Raw genomic sequence first — 24,603 nt, 5'->3', positions numbered from 1 at the left:
CCTTGCTTATGACACTTCTGGATTTACATTTTACCACCTAATGAACTGCTGAATGATTTTGGTTGGAACAGTTTCCCTGTTATTGCACGAGTCATCTCATTATTGAATGGAACAACCCCTGTGTGCTCCACAAAGCTCAAAACTGGAACTTGACTGTAATGATTTTCTAAGTTCATTCCATAATCAGTGGTGCTTCATATTCATATCCATAAATATTAAAGTTCTTGGTGATTCCACATGTGACCAATATTATATGCCATTGAAATTATGCAATTTATTTTTGTAATATACAAAAAATGACAAGAATGATATAGAAACCATAGAGTGCAGATTTCCTTTTTATTAGTACTTTCCCTCCCCCCACCTCAATCTCAATACAGCACCCAGTTTAGGACAAAGACAAAACGAAAGTGTATCTTGAATATGCATCACAGGTTCCAAAAATGAAAAGAAATTGGATTTGGATAGCACTTACTCAATAGACAGATATGATACATGGTAAGAAGGTGCACTGTCTGCCCTGTGATAGATTAAACTACTTTGTAGGAAAATTACTGTGAGCCAGTCACCACCACCACCGTGGCTAAATCTTTAATAAAATTCTCTTCCATATTCAGGAGTGAGGTATAAAGTACACAATAAGCAGAGTGAAGTAGAGTGCCATTTATCAAACAGCGTCCAGGTCTGTAATCTTCTGTTTTATCCTTTCTTTGTACTTTATTTGTCTTTATTGTTGCAAGGAGGGATATTTACCCAGAGCAGTGGGAATGAAGCCCTGATAAACTTCCTCTTTTCCCTCTTTCCCTCTCTCTTATTCCTTCTTGTCAGTCTTGTCAGTATAATTTGTTTATTTCCTTCTTGGTGGTCTTTTGCTTGTTTGGCATTCTTTTCTCTCTTCCCTTTTTCTGCCTTTCTCTGCAGTGTGCATTCAGGCTATGGGAAAGGACACCAAAACTACAGAGAAATGCAATGGAAATGCTAACAGCTACCATGAAGGACCATCCAGGATGTATTCGGTAATGACTTTGAATGACTTTTGGCAAGATACCAGTCTTAGAATGTTGTAGCCTGCCCCTGGGTGGCAGTGCACAGCCAGTCCTGATGCCAACAAAAGAATTTTCAGAGCAAAGATTTTATATGTGTGTGTTTATGTATGATATATATAGGATATATGTGTTCATGTGTGTGTATGTACACATGATATTTATGTGTATGATTTATGTGTGTATGACATATGTGTGTATATACTAAATAGGTATATGTGTCTACATGTGATGTGTATATATGATACATATGTGTGTGTGTATGTATGTACATTAGTGTATATATATATGCTACGTGTTTATCCATCTTCCCTCAAAGTAACAAATTTAAAAGTGACTTTCTCTTTGAAAGACACAAACTCTCAATCTAATTTATCCCATGTTTCTTAGGTACAGTAATGATAATATTGCTAAAAATAACTTGTGTCTTTTAAAAAATCTTATGCTAATATGGTTCTGGATATCCTAACCATGTGATGATATCTGAATTGTCTTTAAAATCATGCAGCTGTGAGTACAGATGCAGTGGAAGGGTTCAAAGGATAGTGTGAGTGTGGATGGAGGTGCTTTGTGGCCCTTAGTCTGCACAATGCCAGTCTATGTGGTAGTCTTGGGGGTAAATTATTTTTAGTACTATTATAACCTTTTTTATTGTTTGAATAGCAGTTTTATGACAAAACATTTATATTCAGACTGCCTTTGTTCTTGACTGAAAGAAAGCAATCATGGAGAGTGATAAGGCAACAATGGTAATGATAACTGCATTTATAAAGACGTACAGAATTTAAATCAGTGTGCTAAAATAGACTGACAGTACTTCTCTGCCTGAACCTGGAGCAGAGATGGGCATGGCAGAGATGTCTTTGCTATTTAGGGGCAGATGACTGTGTGTGTGTGTGTGTGTGTGTGTGTTCCTTTGTCATTGTTTCTTCCTTTTAGTTAAATGTACTTGGTAAATAGATATAGGGGTAGCAATAGCAAACACAGAAATAGTCTATGTTCAGATTGACTATTATCATAATGTTGTCAGAGCATGATACAATGCAACTGCACTTCTGAATAAACTTTTCAACTCAAGTATTAGTTCTTAGAAAAATTGTGATTATTTGCTTCTATCTAACATTCATCTATTTCTCTGTCTCATGAGAATCTACCTCTCATGAAATATTGATAATTCACTCTGTAAAAGAGAAGAGTATGGGGAGGGACCCCATATCTCAAAACAAAATTCAGCAGCAAGAGGTCATTCTGTCTACTCGATACCAATGTTTTCCATACGTGTTTACAGTTTCTTCAATTTTCCTTGTTCCTAATGTTCCAACCATAAGCAAAAGCTAAGCTTCTTCTGGCCCAGTTACATTCCTTTGTTTTTTATTTTTAAATATTTTGTAGCATTAAAATAATGGATGTAACAATAAAAAGGGTTGACATTGTGCAATTGCCTTGTGCTGTACATAAAACTAAAACTATACAACGTGGGATAGAAATAGTATCTTCTCTTCACAGGGTATCCCTAAGGTCTCTTAAAATCAGCCGTACATTGCCGAAGTCTATTATTTTGTCTTCCTTTGCCCCTTCTCTTCTTCAGCAAAGTTAATAACTTCTACATGAAAGGAAAAATCAATTTATTTATGTCCCACCTTGATTCAGAAAGAAATTAACGTGGCTTACAAAGATACATAACATAAATTTAAAACTAAGTGAGGGAAATGAAGCCAAGGAAAAACCAGAGAAGGGAAGGACAGTACATGGAGTGTAACTGTGGCACTGAATGCACACTGTGAAGCCCTATGAACTGGCTAGATATGGGCCGCACATTTAGTCCTCAGCTTTCTAACAACCAACACAAAGATGGAAACAATTAATTCCAAGATGCCCAGAGCCAGAATCAAGAGAATAAACTGAGTCTTTAGGAGATTATTCCAGTTGCATAGTGTACCTGCAACTATTCCAGGTACCCAGGCTCAAGGGGAGTTTATCTCCTGGATCTTCACAGACAGAACATTGTATAATTCAGGGAAATATGTCCCTTAACCATAGCCTATGGTCAACACACACATTACTGTGATGAAAACTAGTTATATGCTGTGTAGCATTTTGGTAAAGCAAGTCAGTGGAAGCAATTCCAAGGTTGTTTGTTCATTCAGTAGTCATCCTGTGTGTCATTTGGCACTGTAGCAAATGGAAAATGGTTGTGAGCAAGACATATATCCCTTGTCCTCATCAAACTTAGAATCTTTCCCCGACAATTGTCACTGAAAAATTAGTTATATATGTGTGATGAGAAGCCCTGCATGTGGTCAGTAGAAGGTTCAGGTTATGTCTGGTGGTCTAACCTAATCCAGGGATAGATTGTTACAAAGACTAAAGAAATACTGGGACTCCAAAAAATTTGGGCAGCTCTGTAAAAATGACATTTCTATGAATCCAGCTTTTAATTTGTGACAAGTAGTTGTGGGTTCAAGATTGTACTTCCTGATAAGAGTCTGAAAAGTGCTTTTATTCTGTGTTGCCAGTTTAGAGCAAAGCCATGTCTCAGGGATCGTTTGACCTCTGACTAGAAAGACAGTACAAATTGAATTTCATATTTAGCCATATTCTATTTGCTCATAAGGAGGAAAAGAGACAGAAATGTTTATATATGCATTTTGGCTGCTTAATTCTTCCATTTTGAGTCCCTTTTCTTTTGCAATATGCGTAGCATTTTCTCCAAGCTTTATTTTTTGAGTATGACTCACCTGCTAACCTGTGTCTTCAGAATTTTTAAACACAGTTTCTATCAACAGTCACTTTTAACAGCATGTTTCATAAAATAAATTGCTTAGAAGGCATAGCTATATACCAGGAAAATGCATGCATCTATTTGGAAAATAGCATTTTATGACATAGAGGAAATAGTTTATTTTTTCATTAATAATATAATTGGACTGTAAATGCTCCTGTTGTGTTCTGTTTAGCTTGTTATTAATAGTATTCAGCATAGTTTCAATTTAAAACTGGGAGATACAACATTTCAGGCAATCTATCTTTTCGATTCTGTGTGTCTCTAAGAATGGCCTTGTTTTTCCAGATCCATAACTAGTTCCCTTCAGATGATTTGTTTGTTCCCCTTTTGGAACTGTTTGTGAAAACAGTGGGGAGGGAGGAGAAAGATGTCTAGTAAAAGGATTATGAATCCAAATTGTGATAAAATGATGGGGGAAAAAAAAATACCTAGCAGATTCTGGCTTCTTGGTAAGGTAGAAAGAATATCTAGACATTGGTAACCATTTTTGGATAATCAGGTACACAACTTATCAGGAAGACAATCGTCATTTAGCATGAGTCCCTTTACCAGCATGGAAGGGATCTGGCAACTTCACCCAGAAAAGCAGCCCCCAAGTCTATTTTGATTAGCAGCCTTCCTTTCCTGCCTTACCTAAACACACAGGCCCTGCAGCCACATTAAGCGTCCCCCTTCTTTTTGCTATTTTCTCCTATCTTCTTTGCTCTAAAGTAATGGAATAAAGAAGTTATGTATTATATATGTGTATATAATATATATTGATTTGAGTTTAGAGAGGTTTAGAGGAGTGATGTGTGGGATAACAGCACTTATCTCCTATACACTGCCATATTAGAGGAACCAGGATTTTCTTCTTTAAAGTGGATATGTCTATAAGAAATGGGGATAGGAGATAGGAAACAGTTCCATATCTTTTCTGGATAATCCAGGAATCTCATGACCTTTAGAATATTCCTAGAAAAAGTTCTTCATGCTGCTCTCCATCTCCACCTCACCAAGTCCAACCAACCACAGCTTAAACTGTATGAGAAACACAGGGAATATGTCCGCCTTTCCTCCCTCTCAAAGAAATATAAGACACAGAAATATTAACATTCTTTTTTTCCACCTTACAGACTGATTCTGGGAGAGCCAACTAATTTGGCTCTGCTTGCCCCTTGAAAAAAAAGATACTTTTGCCTTGGGCCATTCTAGTTAATGTTTATTGTTAAATTTATGTCTTTCTTGGGGCTTAAAAACAGTGGAATAAAAGTGCATCCAAGTTTTTTTGAAAGGCATTTAGACTAGAGATGGGCATGAAGAATATTAAGCAAAAATATAAAGCTCACACTGTTGTTTTTCAACATCTATTGGATGTAGCTGCTATCAATTTTCCATGGTCCTTTGGTTTCTTAGCTTTCATAAAATTATTGTGTACAATGGGCAAATGGACTCCACAGCTACCTGAAGCTTATATCAACTCTTAAAAATGAAAAATGGCCCTACTCTATGGCATAATGTAGTTTCTTTGAACATTAGGGATTCTTGTCTAAACATGTACAATTAGTTATACTGCAGAACTAAATAGATTTTCTTCTAGTGGCAGGTTCCTTTCAGGTACATAATGACAGAAAAATAGATTTGTTCCTTCAGATCCTTTTGTTTCCTCTATAGCTCTCTTGGCAAAAGCTCTTTTGCACAATGGAATGCGTTCCTACTAGACTCCATTGAGGAAGACTTAAGTGTTAACCATATTAGGACACTGAGAAATGATAAACTTAAGTTAGGCATAAAAAAAGAAAAATCAAATGAGAAATAAAAAGAAAGGAAAAGGAACTAAGAAAGTAGTAAGGAGAGAAGGAAGAAAAAGAAGAAATTGCTCCCAATCTATTGTATGTCCAAAAAGATAAATTTCTCCAAGGACATAACATTTCAGTTTTTGAGAAGGGAGATGATCTTAGAAATATTGAAAGATTTGTCTTTCAGGTAAGAAATGCTGCCTTACCATGTGGGATTTAGTAATTTTTTATTCAAAATAAGACATTCACAGAATAAGAAATGATTATGAACAACATTGCTCTAAGGAAGAAAAGCTGTCTATTTTTTTGAGAAGTAGCAGTAGTTGTTACTTTTTAGACATCCTTTTCTTCCTTAAAGAATATAGTTGTGCAGATGTGGTAGATAAGTTGCATGGATAAGTGTTGAGTGCAAGAATTTCTTCTTACCGCTTTTTTTTTTTTTTAAAGATGATAGAAGTTTCATTTGGTAGCCAGAAAATGCTACATTGAAAAGTTTAATCCCAATAGTTTTGCAAGATTAATTTGTCCACTGCCTGTAATTCACTGGCAACGCTAATTCTGGGTTGCTGTGTGGTAGGGATTGATAATGACAGTACTCTGCTGTGGCTCTCAAAAAAGTCACACTACTCAGCAAAGATTTTACACAGTAAACTGTTCACCTTTTTCCTAAGTAAGATGTTTAGGGAGAGGTACTAATGGTTATGAGATGATAGGTAAAATTTTGGTAATATACACTCACTGATATTTAACTCAAACAGAATTCTAATCATAGAATCTTAGAACTGGCAATATTCTTAAAGGTCATTGACTCTCACCCCTATATTGTAGGGATGAGCAAATGAGGCTTAAAGTGGAATTTCCAAGACTCCAAGTTATTGGAAGACCAAATAGTAGAAATCATGTCTTAAATATTAAACTTTGCTCCCTTTTCTTTCTGGGTTTTGGGCTCTTTAGTGATATGTTCCCCCTCTCGCCCCACTTATATATTACTTTATTGGGTTTAGGTTGAGTAAATACATAAAGGTCATAATTCCCTTATACACGAAATTATTCTCTGACCACTTCTATGATTAACTTTTTGAGTATTTGTCTAATGTATAATGTTTTCTCAGGAGGCAATTCCTAAAAATGAACTTTTGTTTATTTTTGCATATTTAAGGTTACAGAATTGTAGAGATGAAAATGAATCTCTAATATATCACTCAGTTCAACTCTCTTATTTTATAAATGAGGAATCTGAGGCCCAGAGAGATTTCATCTCTTGAACCAGGTTCACAGCCAGCTAATGACCGAGTGGAGACTAAAATGCCAGGTCTCAGAACTCAGTCCATTGCCCCTTCTGCGTTACATTCATTCCACTACTTACATTTTATAAAAAAATAATTATGAAATATTTCAAACATGAAGAAAGATATGAAGAAGAGAGAAAAGAGAATAATATAACTAATACCCATTAATCCTACATTATGGGTCTTTAAAATCATAATGTTTTGCTTTATTTGCTTCAGACTATTTTGTCTCTTCACTTTAAAGAGTAAAGCAGGGCTTCCCTGGTGGCGCAGTGGTTGGGAGTCCACCTGCTGATGCGGGGGACACGGGTTCGTGCCCCGGTCCGGGAGGATCCCGCATGCCGCGGAGCGGCTGGGCCCGTGAGCCATGGCCGCTGAGCCTGCGCGTCTGGAGCCTGTGCTCCGCAACGGGAGAGGCCGCAGCAGTGAGAGGCCCGCGTGCCGCAATTAAAAAAAAAAAAAAAAGAGTAAAGCAGATACTATTTAGTCCTCTGTATATCCCTCCCCCTCTCTCCTCCTTCTAGTTTTCTTTTTACCTGCAATTTTACAACTTTTGTTCAGAAAAATTTCAAACATGGAAAAGTTGAAAGAATCTTATGGTGATCACCATATAACTGCCATCTAGATGCGACTATTGACATTTTACTATCACTTTATCCGACATATATCCATCTAGCTATTCCTACATTCTTCATTTTTTTTGATCCTTTCAAATGAAGGTACAGACATCAGTACATTTTCCCCTAAACACCTACCATGCATATCATTAACTAGTGTACAATACTTGTTTACATTTTTTCTTTTGGTGTAAAGTTTACATAGAATGAAAAGCGCAATTCTTAAGTGTACTTTCATTGTGTTTTGACAATTGCATCTATCTGTGTAACCAACCATCCCCATGGTTATGCTTTAGAACACTATCATCACCCTGGAAAATTCCCTCATGTCCTTTCTTAGTCAGTCTCTGCCCCAAGCAACTTTGAAAAAGATACCATTCTGATATTTTCCACCACAGATTAGTTTTACCTGTTCTAGAATGGAATATAAATGGAGTCACACAGTATGTCCTGTTTTGTGTAAAACTTTTTACTCAGCATAATGCTTTTGGGATGTATTGATACTGTTGGGTATATCAATAGTAGTCCCTGTTTATTGCCAAGTAGTATTCCATTGTATGGATGAATCTTGGTTTGTTTATACACTCCCCTTTTTACAGAATATAGGCTTTCTATTTTGTGTCTATTATAAATAAAGCTGCTATGGTGGCCACTCCAGCCTTGTTGTACTTACTGTTTCAATGATATATCTTTTGTTATCCGTTTAATTTTAAGCTATCAGTGTCTTAATATCTAAAATACATCTCATATAGAAAGCATAGACTTGTGTCTTGCTTTTAAACAAATCCATCCTGACAATCTCTGCTGTCTAATTGGAATTATTAATCTGCTTACCTTTAATATAATTCATCATGTCTTTGGATTTAGGTTGTTAAAAAATTTGTTTTCTGTTTCTCCTCTGATTTTCATTCCTCTGTTCCTCTCTTGCTGTCTTATTTTGGACTCTAGAAATGTTTTTAGAATTCCATTTATATATGTGTGTATATACGCACACACACACATATTTTTAATGGTACTATAGGGATTACAATATACATCATTAATTTTTCACAGTTTAATTAGGGTTAATACTGTATTACTTTAAGTAAAATGTAGAAATTTTGCAACTGTGTAAACTCATTTACTACTTTCCATTTTATAAGTATACGTAAAATGTGTGTAATTGTTTTGCCTTATACTATTCAATTTCTAAAGCAGGAAAAATTTGATGCAAATCATTTTTGAAAACTCAATTTTGTTTAAAGAAAGTGGAGACTAAGAAGACATGGGTGAAATGATATAAATAAAATAAAAATTAAAACTATGAAGTAGCATAAAATTTTTAAACCTATAATAATAAAAAGATAAGAAAATATTTAGTCAAAAATTGTGGAAAAATTATGAATGAAATCAGAGACAAAAACATTTTTAAGTTTATAAGCTTAATTCTAATATGTTTTAAAAATGCAAAAGATACATGACAGAATCTTTTTTGACTAACTGATTTGTTGAAAAGATAATCAGATAGCAAAAGAATGTTTTCAGAATCTGCATCAAGCTTCTTGTTTTCTAGCAAGGACTGAAACCAGGAGGAAAATCAAGCTAGCTATGCAGTTATTTGGCCAATGGTTTTGTAGCTTTGTAGTCAGACAGGAGCACAGAAAGGTCTTTGTCCTTTGGGAACTCTGAGACTGATGATGGCTATTCTATGACCAGCTCAGTTAGTAAAACTAAAATTAACTGGGCAGTAGTACTTTAGTTATGTTGGTAGGGAAACAGCAGTGGGTTCAGCCACTTTATTCAACTCTTCTTGTGAAGTCAGAAGTTGACTGGCCTTGTGTGGAAAAATCAATAAGGCATTTATAAACCTTCATGAAAGAAAAGATTTTTGAAAGGGGAATATGTTGGTTACATGGAGAGATGACCCTGTGTGAAGGTGGGAAGGGTTGGAGTAAGCGGATTAAGCAGCAGTGACTACAGGGAACACACGCCAGTATTTTTGATTTATGTTAGCGTTCATGTAGTGAGCACTATCTTGAGAATAGCAGTGCTTTAAAAACCCTATTGACGAAGCCCTGCACACACATGGTGGCGTCGGGAAGTTGCTGGATTGTACTGTGCTGAAGGATTCTGTTTGGGGGTAGCTGGTGATCCTTTTTTCTTAAGGGATGCCTGGTCTAGTCTTTATAGTTTGGGTGGATTGTATTTTGGTTCAAACTTTCTGCTCACACATAAGGTGATCAGTGACTTTTTCTGTTTAAAATTACTGCTCAGCCAAATTCATTGATGTCTAAGTTCTAGATTTTGAGTGTTTAGCCCTCTTCCTCTCTCCTTCCTCACTGCTCTCACTTCCACATGATTATTTAGGGTGAGTATATTTGTCATGGACATATTAGGTTATCAAAAATATGACAAGCCTCATTTTAACTTTGTTTAAAATTTGGTTAATATTTTAACTAATCTGCATTTGTACAACACTTTTATACCCTGAAAATTTGATTTTCTTAATCCCAATGAAATAAATTATTATTGGCTTCAGAAATATGATACAGTATAAAGGAACATAGGTGTACAGCTATTTCATGAACGCATGCCGTTCTACTGAAGAATGTTTAGAATTATAGGAATTGAGTATATTTTCTCAAAGTACAAACATGTTGGTATGAGACACTGTGCAAGTGGATGGGCCTTTAGGCTAAATCTGCCCCTCAAAGCTTTCTTGTTGTATCTTAAATGATTTTCACTGCCAAAGCTGCTTTTTAATTTGTAAATGTGAAATGGGCTGGATCAAAGTCTTAGAAGATTCAAGGAATCTAATCCAGTTTGATGTAGAACAAAACACAATTTAAAATCTAAATAATTCCCAAACTTAAGAAGCTGCTTTCTGATGTACTTTCTTTTCTAATCATCACAAAGTGAGACTCCTGCTGTAATTCTCTGTTCCCAAGATAGGCATCTCTTCTATGCATCTCTTTGGCAACCTTAAAAAAATTACCCTTACACTGGTTCATTTGATTTAGTGGTCTGGAAATTTGAAAATGAGGTTGTCTGTTAAAAGTGATCCCATGCAGTGTCTTTGGCAGCATGGGGTGTTCTGGAGCAGGGAGCAACAATGGCAGGAAGCCCCCTCAAAGAGCAGTGGTGCTGACATGATTGGGCAGAGCAGCAAAGGCTGATTTCCTTTCACTGAAGCTCTCCTGCCCCAGGCGTCTCCCTCTGACTGTCACCCCATTAATGCACAGCAATTGCTAGGCAGTCTTCAAGTCATCACCTTCTGAAAAACAACAGATGGGTTAACTGGATTGAGGTCACTCAGTGAGTCAGGAGCAGAGCTGGGGTTAAGTCCTCAGTCTCTTCATACCCAACCTGGTACACTACCAAATATATAGGCTGTGGCTCCATCAGCATTTCTAATGTTTGGGGAACAACCTCATTAAAACAGCTCTAAACTGATTAAATAAGGTTTATAACCTGTTTCTTTCCCTTTCCTCCTTCCTTTCCTTCTTTCCTCCCTCCTTCCCTTTCTCCTTTCCTCTCTCCCTTTTTAAATTTCTTTTTAAAAAGAGCCTGAATTTATCATGTACCACTTACTGTTCAAATGTGCAAGGATCCGCCTTAATTATACTGCGTACCTCTCTGTGTAGCCTCCTTATTATGATAATCTTCCCACATCTCATCACATTTTATGTAAAATCTGAAATTAAAATGTTACAAGGTTTACCCTGAGTTTTAGGCAAGGAGAAAAGAATTTTTTTTCTTAAATGACTATTCTGATTCCATATGAGTTGCCACATATAAATGGCAGCTACTTGTTGATTATTTGTGGGGGAGAAGGGAAATCACATTTAATTGATATTTGCACACAAGAAACGAAGTTACCGTATGTGACAAGTTCAAGCTATAGAATTTACAACCAAGGTTTTACCCAAAGGCTCTTGAAAGATAGCAGAGTTAGCCACAGCGTTTAAATACCTCCTTCTGACCAATTGCCAAAATGAATCAAGGGCATGGGGGGGCGGGGTCAGAGAGAGAGAGAGAGAGAGAGAGAGAGAGAGAGAAAGACATTAAAAAAATGGAATTAATTTTATAAACAATTTGGAAAGATGGATAATGGACTTGATTGTGAATGACAGCCTCTCAAAACAGCGGTTTTAGTCTTTTTTTAAAAAAATTGTTTGTTTCTGGATCTGGACTTGATAACGTTTAGCAATGTTACAAGCATTCTCCCCAGAAACATGCATATGTGCTCATTATATACAATTTTTAATACAATTTTAGGTAGTTCTTGAACTCCCTTAAAGCTCATTCAAAACCATAGGTTAAGAACTCTTATACTTAATAAGAATACTTAGAAAAAAATCTAGAATAAAAATTTAAAAATGAAATATTTTTAAATAATATTGAACTTAAACCAAGGATTTTTAGCTAGACCATAGACCTGTGACTCACTTTCTCATATATCACCTTACTAGTCATTAAAGCTACCAACTCTCACTTTTGAATCCCCAATCCTCTTATGCTGTTGCTTTGTACAACAGTGCTCTTAATTAATTAGTATCATCATAGAATTAAGCAGTGAAAGGAATTGTGAGAAATCATGTTGAGTTTATAATGTAACCCTTGGCCGTTAGATTAGGACAAATTTAAATCATTCTAAAAAATGAAATTACTATTAAAAATTTCCAAAGAAAATTCTACACCTATACTCAATAATGTCAATAGTTGGGCTTCCCTGGTGGCACAGTGGTTGAGAGTCCACCTGCCGATGCAGGGGACACGGGTTCGTGCCCCGGTCCGGGAAGATCCCACATGCCGCGGAGCAGCTGAGTCCATGAGCCAAGCCGCTGAGCCTGCGCGTCTGGAGCCTGTGCTCCGCAACGGGAGAGGCCACAACAGTGAGAGGCCCACATACCGCGCAAAAAAAAAAAAAAAAAGTCAATACTTAATACTTTCCTGTAAGATAAAGAAATTTTTCTTTATATCTGACCTAAATTCTTCATACTTCAGATTAAATAGTTATTTTCTTATCATCACTGGGAATTGAACACAGGTGGTCAACAACTTCTGTGTAATACTGCTCAGAGAGGCACCTTATTTTTTTAATCAGCTAAAATATGTAGATAATAGGTTGTTTTGATTGTATATTTAGTCTTGATCAGTTCCTGAAAGATTTTGCTGTGATTTAAACTCTTTGAATTTCAGCTTATGAACCAGAGTTTCTTTGGAACAAGCAAAACATGTTAAAATAGCAATTACTCTCGTAATTGCAAATAGCTGAAAGCTCCTGGATTTTTGATGCTTTTATTCTAGGTTTGATTTTCAATGTTTTTGATTGCTTCCCTCAAATTTCTTTGCATTTTCTTGTAGTTTTGTTTTTTTAAACCATGTTGATAGTTTTAAGCTCATCAGGAAAAAAAATGGAAAAGTCAGTTGGCGGATGAAATAGGAAGGAAGCAAAAGAGATTTTCCAATCTCTTAAGATGCCGTATCCTTTTGAAAGAACTCCGTTCAGATAAGAGTATTTTCCTGATCACTTTATATTTATTTTCAATTAATATGTTAATTAAACTTGCTTGTGGATTCTTCCAGACTCAACCTCAGTTATAGTTAAAGGAGCTGAGCTTTCACCAATGAAAGGAATCAATTTGGTTTTTGCTCCCCACCCTACCTCTTTCCTCTCTAAAAATGGCTGAAAGAAGTTTTTCATATTTGATATTCTTGTTACTAAGCACTGATCCTATCAAGTGTTCAAATACAAAATATTCCTCAGTGGAAACTGTGTTCTCAGTGTGTCCGAAGGTTATTCAGGGTGGCATATGCTCTGTTCAAAGGGTTTCTCTCCATCCTTTTCTGTTTCCTAATCATGACCTTATATATTTGAATTCATGTCCTTAAGTACAACTCCTTTTCCTTGAGACAGTGTGGTTGTTTTTTTGTTTGTTTGTTTTGTTTTGTTTTTTTGCGTTACGCGGGCCTCTCACTGTTGTGGCCTCTCCCGTTGCGGAGCACAGGCTCCAGACGCGCAGGCTCAGCGGCCATGGCTCACGGGCCCAGCCGCTCCGCGGCATGCGGGATCCTCCCGGACCGGGGCACGAACCCGCGTCCCCTGCATCGGCAGGCGGACTCTCAACCACTGCGCCTCCAGGGAAGCCCGACAGTGTGTTTTTAATTCAAGAAGATTTTAAAATTGCTTTAGCAAGATCTTAATTAAAAAGGGAATTCTCTAAATCATTTCTGTGCATTTCTCTTCTCATAATTTATTTTAACATTTCTTTTTTGTTGTTGTTTGTTTTTTTTATTTTAACACTTCATAGGCAGTGATGACACAAGACCACAGTCTCACAAACACACATGATACACATAATGCAACAGTATTAGAAATCAATAGTGTGTGTTTTATTGTATACTCTACCTGAAATATACAATAGGGTGACTTACATAAATCATTTATTCCCAGTCATGATTGATGACCTCATAACTCACGAGTGATGGGGCAAAGCAGAGCCCCAAATGAGTTATGAAATGCCATCAATAACAAGTGGAAACAAATGATTTATCCAGTGTCATAGCCCATTGTATGTTCAGTTTATGCAACAGCATTTAATGATAGAAACACCCAAAATGGGTGCATCTTGTATTTTATCTGTCATGTATGCATATACCCTTCCTATACTATTTTACACTAGGTTAGTGCTTATTGGCCATTAAGAAAATGATCAAGGTTGAAATTGGAATGTGGATTGATAGAGAAGATATGATATTTATATATATAAATCTTTTTGGAATCTCTTTCCTCTTGACTAGGTTTTCCCCCTTATTTTCTTTTTAAAAATATATATCCCTTTTCTAGCAAGGAAAACATTGAAAACAATCTGCAGCTATGAATTCAACTTATTTCTTTTTCAGTTGACATTCTCGGAGAGAAAAAAAGTTAGCATGATTTTTAAAAGTTAAAGGATGTTATATGATTTTAACACTAATTTTTTTCCCATGTGATTTTTTTCTGAGTATACAGTTTAGAAGTTTCATATTCCCATATTCAAATGTAGTAAGAATCTGTCTGTTAAACTATTTTTATTTTGTAAACTTATCCTACGCATCCTATGTATATTTGGAAATCCTGCATGTTTCATATAGAAATCTATTGCAACGTTAAAGAGCATTTATATTTTCATTGCAAATTTAGAGATTTGTTTCACTGAGGTTAGAGATATTAGTGGTTGCCAGAAGACTATATTTAAGGCTAATTTTATGAGGTTCCCATTCCAGACTCAAAAATGACATTAACTTTTAGGAAAAAGTGACATTTAAAGAGAGTGTTAGGTTTGTTCTTTTGAACTGAATTAAAAATCTGTGTCTTAGGGCATTCTCCTTCAATACTTATTATTCTGATTCACTAAGAACTCCCAAATCTTGTTAGATAGCAGATTATCAAGTGAATTGAATGAACCATAATATGGGTAGTGTGCTGTGCTGTTTACTGTGCAAAGTTCAGCAAATCTAGCTTCTACTTGAAATGAACAATTAGACAAAAGGTAAAGAGGCAATTAGGCATAAAGATATTTTCGTGGGTCTTAGCAGTTACAGAAAATGCATACAGTTTGAGGCCATTTTATGAAAGCAAATGTGTGTCAAACTCTATAACTCCCTTTCGATTCCTTTGGAATATATATCTAAAATATAATATTACAAATCTGCCTACTTTTTCAAATATCCACTGTCATCATTTAGTCTAAGCAAATATCTTTTCTCCCCTGAACCATCTACAATGGACACTTCCAAATTTGATTCTGCATTTCTTCTTGTCTCCTATCAACATATTTTGCATATATGTAGTAGCCCTGAGTGAGCTTCTGAAAAGTGAGCATTCCCTGCTATAGCTCTTCAGTGTCTATGAAGTACATTTAGAATAAATCTAAAGCCCTCTATCTGGATTTCTAGCTAGTTCCTGTATAACCTGGTCCCTGTATAACTCTCCAGCCTCATCCTGATCCACTTTCCCTTTCACTTTAGTCCCATATCCTTTTTTTCATTTCCACAAAGGGTCTGGCTGTGCTTCTGCTTTGGGGTCTTTTCCTGTTCTATTTCTTCTGATTGGAATTTGTCCCTCTGCCTAGCTATTGCCTGTTCATTATTCAGGTGTCTCCTAAAATGTCTTTCTCAGAGAAGTCTTCCCTGAATCTTCATCTAAATTAGGCCCCCATTATAGTCTCTCATTCTGCTTTTCCTTCACAATGACTATCACAATTTTAATTATATATTTATCTCTGTGATTATTTGTTCAATACATGTCCCCCTATGTAGGCTTTCAGCTCTATAAAGGAGGGCATGTATGTCTTATTCATTGCTTCTTCACAGTGTTTAGCACAGTGCCTGGCACCTAATAAACCCTTAATAAACATTTTTTAAAAGAAGTTAAGGTTGAAACTGACACAGTAGAAAAAGTTACTAACTTCTTTTGAGTAATTTCTCATTCATTGATCACCTACCACATGAAGTCTGTAAAACCTAGTAGTGTAGAGATTTACTAAAGGATTTTTACCCTTGGAAAACGGATACAACATATGACCACCCAAAACCAGTTCAAGTATTTATTGAATATATATGAGTAGAGGAGAGGCAGAGCTAATCCTGGAAGCTTACTTGATATTGGTGAGTTTGAGCCTTAATTTAAAAATGTGAGGAAAAGAGTAGTGAGAGGGAACAGAATGAACATTGTTATTTCCTGTGTTGGACCATGCATACAATTATGAAGGCACAAATTATGAGAAAGTTTATACTTTGCTATGGACTGAATTGTGTGTTTTTAAAATTCATATGTTGGAGTCTTAAGCCCCAATGTGGTGATATTTGGAGATGGGGGCCTTTGAGAGATGATTAGGTTTAGACGAAGTCATCGGAGTGGTGTCCTCATGATGGGATTGCTATTAAAAGAAGGGACTACAGAGAGCTTGCTCTCTCTCTCTCTCCACACTCACACAGCGAGAAAGGGCCATGTGAACACACACCAAGAAAGTAGCTGTCTACAAGTCAGGAAGAGAACACTCATTAGAGCGCAACCATGCTGGCACCCTGATCTCACACTTCCAGCCTTTAGAACTGTGAGAAAATACATTTCTGTTGCTTAAGGAATACCCAGTCTAGGTATTTTGTTATGAAGCCAAACTGGCTAAGACACATGTCTTACCTGAGGATCTGCTTTTCTGGAACATTTATTGAACTGAAAAATCTAAAACTAAAATGCAGCTGAGAGGCTATAAAAATGAGAGTGATTACTTATCAGCAGTGTACCTTAGTAGAACTCTTCAATGGCATGAGCATAAGACGATGGTATAGATACCTCCTAGAGATTTTACTTGCTATATACTGAAAGTGGTTGATACTAATAATTATGATGCAATCTTAGCCTCTATCAATAGGAGTATACTACTTGAAATCAAGGAGATAAAATGCCTTTATTTGAACCAGGTAGCCTTCAACTAGAGTTATGACTTTGTTCAGGGAAACATATTAATAATCCAGAGCATTGATTTGTATCAGAATTTAGTGGGAGAAAATTAAAAATTTTAATTGCCAAGTCTACCCCAGAATTATTGGATCATGATATATGTGGGTGGGACCTAGAATTTGTGTCTAAGAAAACAAACTCTGAGACTTAGGGAAACATTGAACCATAGCATATTCAAGAACACTTGGGATGGTAAGAAGGCACAAAATTCTATCTTAGCAGTAAGGTTTAAAGGTTTTGGAGATGTTTAGTCTGGAAAGGATAAAACATTATAGTTGTTCAATATTTGAAATCTCCAAGGATAGAAGAATAATATGACTTGATGTCTGTGATTCAGAGGGCAAAACTTGGATCAATGTGTAGAAAATTCAGGTAGTGTGATTTAGCCTCAACATGAAGCTTTAGTGATTTCTAGTGTTGTTCAAAGAATGAGTTACATTGGTAATTGCTGAGATCTCTCTTACTGGAGATATTTAAGTAAAAGCTGGGTAACCTCTAAGGGAAGGGCATGTGTAAAACTTCCCAATACATTCTTCCTTCCCAAAGGTAGAAGTAGTAGAGTAGATATCAGAGTTTGCAGTCATGTGAATGACAGAATATATTTTTAAAAAACATCTCCTCTGTATCTAGCATATATGACATAATTAAATACATGCATGTTCTACCTCTCTTGGTCCTAAAAATTTCTATAATTTATTACTCCTTTGTTTCAAGGGTTTGAAGGTCTCTGATCAAATGAAGATGTCTTGTGGGAAGGTAACAGTGTAAGCGATTTTTATTTGCCATCTTCAGTGGAGATTGCTGAGGGAATATTATACAGAAAAATTAATTTGTGAAGGTAGTGAATGGAAATGGATGAATAAAGAACATGAGCTCTGTCCAACCAGTGAAGGTCTGCGAAAATGGGGTTCCAACTTTCTAGAGGGTGGGGAGTTGGATTAGGGCACTGAACACCTCAGAGAAGTATCTTGTGGGAAAGGGATAAAAAAAACACTCAAAGCTAAATTCCTAGGCCTCATTATCTTGCTTAGAGCAATTTCTGATCCTTGCTTTATTCATACTCAGTTATTAGAGAACCCTTTTTCTTTTGCATGTCTCTTGCCCAAACCTCTGATTGGAATTTTTCTAATTCTGTTACATTTCATAATACAATCCTGTTGGTGATGGAATTAGGTGATTCCCTTTTAGATTAGATCGGGAATTACTGGTGTCCCCACCTGCAACAGGATGTTTGTGGAACAGCATCCAAATCTGGGTTTCCCAGGTACCACCCATTGAGCCTGTCATATATTATAGGAGTTTGAGATTGGGTAGCTGTCCCTGGGATGCAGCAATTTGTGGTAACTGTCTCTTTCTTGTGGTTGGGCAACTTTTCATGATGACAGCATGTCAGAGAAAAGAGTATTCTTTCTTTCCAGGTGCAGAGAGACACCTGAATCCCAAGCCTATGTACAAAGTTGCTAGTCAAAGCAAAGAACTGCCATTCTTTGTTTTCATCTCTATACTGGCCATCCGGGCTGCCCAGGTGTAATCTTTGTCCTTTAAAGTCATACCTTAGCTTTAATTTTGCTCTGATTTCACCCAAATACGGATGTTTGGAGGATGAGAGGAAAAAGAAAAAGAAAATACAATTAAATGCTCCATGTTATCTTGTATGTGGCTCTGGGGACTTCTTTTTGTACATTAAAATGAAGTAGTGATTTATTTATTTATGATTGATTTCTTGCCTGATTCTAACTTGTAATTAAGATAAATTACAAAAATAATACAACAAAAACTAAAAATTGGGACCAGGTGAAATATAAATCATATGGAATAATGATTCAAAATCCTGGTCATAAACCAGAATCATCTTTTGTTTTCTTTTTATTAAAGAAAGGCATGGCTAAACCCTACCCCAGATCTTTTACTAGAATCTTTGGAATCTGAGCCAGGGTCATGTGTAGTTTTAGAAAGTAGATTTGATGCATAGCCAGAATTGAGAACAGATTTCTTAGGTCAGGTATTCAGCTAGGTGGTTCTATCTCAGGGTCTCTCATGCAGCCGGGAAATCAGCAGTCTGCTTCCATGATGGCTCACTCACATGGCTGTTGGCAGGAGGCCTTGGTTCCTTGTCACTTGAGCCTCACCATAGGCTGTTTGAGTTTTCTTGTAACATGGGGGCTGGCTCCCTCAGAACACATGATACAAGAGAAGGAAGAAGGCAGGAGCCACAATGTCTTTTGTAACCTAGTCTTGGAAGTGACGTTCTACTGGTCAAACAGACTAACCCTGATACAATATGGGAGGATGCTGTACAAGGCTGTGAATATAAGGAGGCAGAGGTAATTGGGGACCGCCTTGAAGGGTGGTTACCACACCTACCATGACTCAGCTGTCACTCCATGAATCAGGGAACAATTATTGGGATTTTGCCAGCTGTCAAGAATGTCTATTCCTACTGTCTACTCAGGAACTGGAAAATAACTACAGAGTGAGTTTGCAGACATACTGAACTGAATGACAGGTGGACTTGAGCGAAAACTTCATTTATCACATGACTACCATGAGCCTCTACTCTGATTAGTGGATCACAGTGAGTCCCCCAAGAATTAATTTTAGCTCAGAGCCCATGTTGAAAATCTTCAAAAGGTCTGAGTATTTCTCTTTGCTCAATGTATGGTCACTGTAGTAAATGGCTGCTGTTACTTTGGGGAAAACTGGGAGGTGATACATTGTAGGTTCTTCCACATCAGTACCTGGCCTTCTAAGTGAGAGTTTGTGGTTTTCTATTAGGGTGACTCAAGTCAGGCCTTTGTTCACCATACCTAGAGGTTTTCATTTTACAGAGCAAGTAACTGTTCATTTATTTTAGTTATAAGGACCCTGTGGTTAATTAGTTATTGTCAAAGTTCATTCTGATGGTCCCTCTAGCTCTCCTACCTATTATGGTAACTGTATTCTCCTTGCCTCTTGTAGTTAATTCTCTGCCACCCTCGGGTCTTATTATATCCACTGAAACTAAAGGACTCAATGGCAACATGTTCCACCTCCTCTCTGCCTTCAGAGGACAGTTATGACAGTTTTTTCTGAGGATATTGGTGTTTCTTTGACAATTCATTTGTAAATATCTTTGTGAAGGTAGTGTGCTTTGGCCTGGGAGAAACTGGAAGTAGTCACATGTGATACGTTCCTTCCAACTTAAAAAATAAAATTCTTGCATTCCCCCTTCCATCTACCAAGACTTTTCCAGCATCTCCATCAAATTATTTTAGGTCACGAATGAGTTTAGATTTCAGATAAGTAACTGATGGCAGTTTGGCATTTGACTTAGGTCTGGAAGAAAATAGGGTGTGGCATGGGCAATACTGCCATCCCTTTACAAGTTAGCAGGCTCAAGTGAGGTCAGTACCAGTTCTTCATGCAAGGTGGAACCCTATTGACTCAATAGGTTAGTAGGATTTGGGGATTGCTGTGTAATCAATGGTACTCGAAAGATCCTAATTGTCACCTTTCTCAATTGTTACCAAATTCTCAAGGTTCCACTCTTTCCTAAGCAAGTTTCTGATTGTCACATAAGAAATATAAGACTTTGTTGTAATTTAGCAACTAAAGAATCTTCTTTTGATTTTTAGCTAGTCAATCCTGTGACAGTAGAAATAAGAGATTTTTTTAAGGTAGACAGGGAACTCCCTGTTTTCTGCTTATGGCTTAAACAAAGACTTTATGTTAGAGTCTGCTATTTTTCTTGTTATAAGTCTTCCATGCAGTTATAAGCAACTGATCTACCTGACCATCCTTGCATTCTTATGCTCATCATACTCTGTTTCAGAAACTGCTACTTATTTTATTACAGTTGTACCTTTGATAGGTACTTCATTCCAAGTGATCATAGGTGGTAACTGAAGTATCTGTTTTACTACTGGATACCATGATTTACTAATATTCAATACTTTTTTGGCAGGCAGGTTCTTACTTCTTTTAAGCAACTCAGATGTTTATCTTTGAGTGTTTTATCTACAATTACTTCTGATAGCTATCTGTATTAGTCAAGGATCAGTTGCTCATATCAGAAACCACTTTAGCTATTTTAAGCAAAAAGAAATTAAATATAAGGTATTAGGTGCTTAAAAATGTTGGAATTCTGGGAGGATTTAAACTAGGCCGGGCCTCTAGGGAGACTCCCAGAATGATGTTGCAGAACAGTTCTGCCAAAGAAATTGCAAACTCAGCTAACTCAGCCTTTCCTCAGGAGGTTGGGAAATCAAGTATTTATCACCAGAACTGTAAACTCCAGAGCCACATTACAGCTACTAGATCTGACCCAGAAAAATTTGTTGCCTTGTGCATTAAGCCTATGTTCCACCTAAATAAGTACTGAATTCAAGTGTCATACATCTAATTGGTAAAACCTAAACTGCATCTGGAATTCTAGATTTGAGGGAATGCAGAAAATGAGAGCTCTCTAGCCTTTATAATACAAAATTGATTTAAAGTATTTATCATAGTTCTTGGAAATTCATGGTAAAATATCGAAGAATGTTAGTTATTTTTTTATTACCGAGAAAGTATATCATATGTTATCTGAGTGCACTGTACTGTTTAGGGTAGACTTTCATTTTGTGTTCTCCTTATTCATGGTCCTCTTGGCAGAGAATGATTGTTATGCACATGGACTTTATTACCAATTGCCCTGTTAGTAGGTGTCTTGAGATTTTTGCACGTAGTGTACTCACCATACTGAAACTCTCATGTAGCTTCCAATGGTGAATAGTTGAACAAGAATTTGAGTGCTTATTTCATGGGTTCTTATAACAAATTGAACAATTCTTGTGCCTCATCCATTTGTTAAACCTATATTAGTATTCTGAAGATAATTTGAAGACTGGAAAAATATAGTGAATAAGAAAAATGCATTGTGCTTTGAAGTCTCCAGAAGAGGATGCTTATAATATATTCAGAGTATCCTTAGTTTGATATTTGTCTCTGGTCAGTCACAACTTTGTAATTCTTGCTTGGTCTCATAAAGATTGCCTTGTTTATTATTAACATATATGAAAGAATAAACAGTGACAGCATTCAGAGATACTTAGGTAAGTAATAATGAAAGTTCATATATTGATTGTAAACGCTAAATCCAAACCATAATTCTTATATAGTGGACTACATATTAACAAAGCTGTACAGATGTGAAAGACAAAGTAGTTCTAAAAATGTTGACATTTCATAGAAAGTTAGGGCTGGAAGGGATCTTAAAGATCATCTAGTTTAACCTTCTCATTTTATACCTGGGGAGACTGAGAAACAGAGCTGTAGATAATAGTACAGAGTCATAAAGTTGGTTAATTTTCAGGCCCCAAATACAAATCAGTCTGCTTTGAAGTTCAGTCCAGTCCAGGGCTCTAGCTACTATAAAATACCTTTTCCTTTTAATATTCTTAGTATTCATTACCTAGCTACTCTTGATCCGTGTTTCTTTCAAAGTACAAAGGAAATCAAAATGTTTAAATTAGTTTCAGTGTTAAAATCCATTCATGTAGTAAAACATTTCTGATCTTTTTTTCTGCTTTTTAAATGAAGATTTTGAAGACGGCTTGCAAATGTTGTTTGCAGAACAGTTTGCTCTCCAATAGTGATATATCATCACTTTCTTTTCTAGAGAAGTTTTCTTTATTTCCCAACAACTGGTTTTCATATTCAGTGGAGTGGAGCAGCGGTGGCATCCGGTGATTAATTAGTTCAAAAAGTGTTAGTTCCCCAAGGGTAGCCTGTTAGATACTTTCCAGGTCATTTTAAAAAGAAATCTATTGCTCAAGTTTACAGGTGGTGGCACACTGAATTTAGATCCGCTATAAGGCACACAATGAATTTGCCACTTCTGCAAGTCTCATTGCTAACCCTCTGTTACAGTAATCCTGAGCAACAATCCAAGTTAACGTTTGACAACACAGATATGAGCACTTGCCTCTTTGATTCTATATTACATTAAATATTCTTGGCACTTTCTTTTTAGATTCTTGTTATAGCCTGCACCATTTGGTCTTAAAATGGTTTAGCTTAACGTCCCTGGGGAATTAATTTCTTCTGAATCCTGAATAATTTTGTTAAATTAATTGGGTGAAATCTGTAAATGGTTGGCATTAGTCCTGTGTAGGACTGTGGACATCAGTAGATCAAGTCACCTTTCAATTTAATCCCTGAAGTTGTTCTCAACAGTGTTGGTATTGGATTATATAATAAAGTGTACATTGTCCTTTAAAATATTATTATGCTGTTTTTCATCTTTGAAAGTTACTACTTGATCTTGGTACTGAAATGGTAGCTTAAACACATCCAGTGAAGCTAAGAGATTCTTGGCAGAAACGCTGATAGGGAACGTTTTATGTGAATGTAGTCAGAGCCTAGGTGAAGGTATTATCTGATACAATTCATAACATATTTGGCCTTTTCTAGGTTTTAGAGCCATTAAAACCTGAGGGCAAAATTTTGCTTGCCTCGATATAGGAGGAGCAAATCTTGGGCCTCATTTTTTTTTTTTTTAATTTTTTTAAACATCTTTATTGGGGTATAATTGCTTTACAATTGTGTGTTAGTTTCTGCTTTATAACAAAGTGAATCAGTTATACATATACATATGTTCCCATATGTCTTCCCTCTTGCGAGTCCCTCCCTCCCACCCCTCCAGGCTGTCACAAAGCACCGAGCCAATATCCCTGTGCCATGCGGCTGCTTCCCACTAGCTATCTACCTTACTACGTTTGTTAGTGTGTATATGTCCATGACTCTCTCTCGCCCTGTCACAGCTCACCCTTCCCCCTCCCCATATCCTCAAGTCCATTCTCCAGTAGGTCTGCGTCTTTATTCCTGTCTTACCCCTAGGTTCTTCATGACTTTTTTTTTTCTTAAATTCCATATATATGTGTTAGCATACGGTATTTGTCTTTTTCTTTCTGACTTACTTCACTCTGTATGACAGACTCTAGGTCTATCCACCTCATTACAAAGAGCTCAATTTCGTTTCTTTTTATGGCTGAGTAATATTCCATTGTATATATGTGCCACATCTTCTTTATCCATTCATCCGATGATGGGCACTTAGGTTGTTTCCATCTCCGGGCTATTGTAAAAGGAGCTGCAATGAACATTTCGGTACATGACTCTTTTTGAATTTTGGTTTTCTCAGGGTATATGCCCAGTAGTGGGATTGCTGGGTCATATGGTAGTTCTATTTGTAGTTTTTTAAGGAACCTCCATACTGTTCTCCATAGTGGCTGAACCAATTCACATTCCCACCAGCAGTGCAAGAGTGTTCCCTTTTCTCCACACCCTCTCCAGCATTCATTGTTTCTAGATTTTTTGATGATGGCCATTCTGACTGGTGTGAGATGATATCTCATTGTAGTTTTGATTTGCATTTCTCTAATGATTAATGATGTTGAGCATTCTTTCATGTGTTTGTTGGCAGTCTCTATATCTTCTTTGGAGAAATGTCTGTTTAGGTCTTCTGCCCATTTTTGGATTGGGTTGTTTGTTTTTTTGTTATTGAGCTGCATGAGCTGCTTGTAAATTTTGGAGATTAATCCTTTGTCAGTTGCTTCATTTGCAAATATTTTCTCCCATTCTGA

The sequence above is a fragment of the Orcinus orca genome, chromosome 12 (genome assembly GCF_937001465.1).
Source record: "Orcinus orca chromosome 12, mOrcOrc1.1, whole genome shotgun sequence".
In the NCBI taxonomy this organism is placed as follows: Eukaryota; Metazoa; Chordata; class Mammalia; order Artiodactyla; family Delphinidae; genus Orcinus; species Orcinus orca.
The sequence above is the reverse complement of the archived record's forward strand: the minus strand, read 5'-3'. Positions refer to the sequence as shown.